Genomic DNA, 784 nt, shown 5'->3' with positions numbered 1-784 from the left:
ATAATTTTCAAGGTCATCATAATTTCTTTTTTATAAATCCACCCATTTTTAGATACAGATCATATTTAATATATATGATCTATGATATATATATATACCATTCCATCTCTCCTCTGGAAACCATCTCCTCTCTTGTGAACAGCACTTTTCCTAATGCTCTTTCTAACTCTCTCACACCCCTTGTTAGAGTTTTCTTTTCAGCTTCCTTATCATTGTCTACCCCTACAATATTGGTGTTAAGGTTCTGTTCAGTTCCACTTACCTCCACATTCTTCATGGTTATTCTTACGTAGGTCCATAGTTCTAACTATTATATATATATGCTAATGACCCTAAGGTCTCTACCTTTCACCCCCAAATCTACTTCTACTTACTTCACATTATTCTTCATTTGATTTTCCTACAAATACCTCAATTTCATAGGATTATATCTAAAATTATTATTTTGTCCTTACTCATGCTATTCCTCATGCTCTTCATTTAGGTGAGAGGTACTGACATTCACTCAGTTGTTCAAGCTGGAAATATGGAATTTATTCTGACCTCTTCTCCCCCACCCCACCCCAACTCCTAATATCCAGTTAACTTCAAAATACTAATTCATTTCACATTTAAAAATCCATTTGTCTCTATTTCCAATGACACTACTCCATCTTCCAACTGGTCTGCCTCCTTCTATCTTGATTCCCAAACCCTTTTTTCCACTGTATACACACACACACACACACACACACACACAGAAAAGCTTACCTATAGTCCATTCTGCCTGTTGTGCCAAGTGATC

This window comes from Mustela erminea, chromosome 9 (assembly GCF_009829155.1).
Source record: "Mustela erminea isolate mMusErm1 chromosome 9, mMusErm1.Pri, whole genome shotgun sequence".
In the NCBI taxonomy this organism is placed as follows: Eukaryota; Metazoa; Chordata; class Mammalia; order Carnivora; family Mustelidae; genus Mustela; species Mustela erminea.
This window is presented reverse-complemented; position numbering follows the sequence as displayed.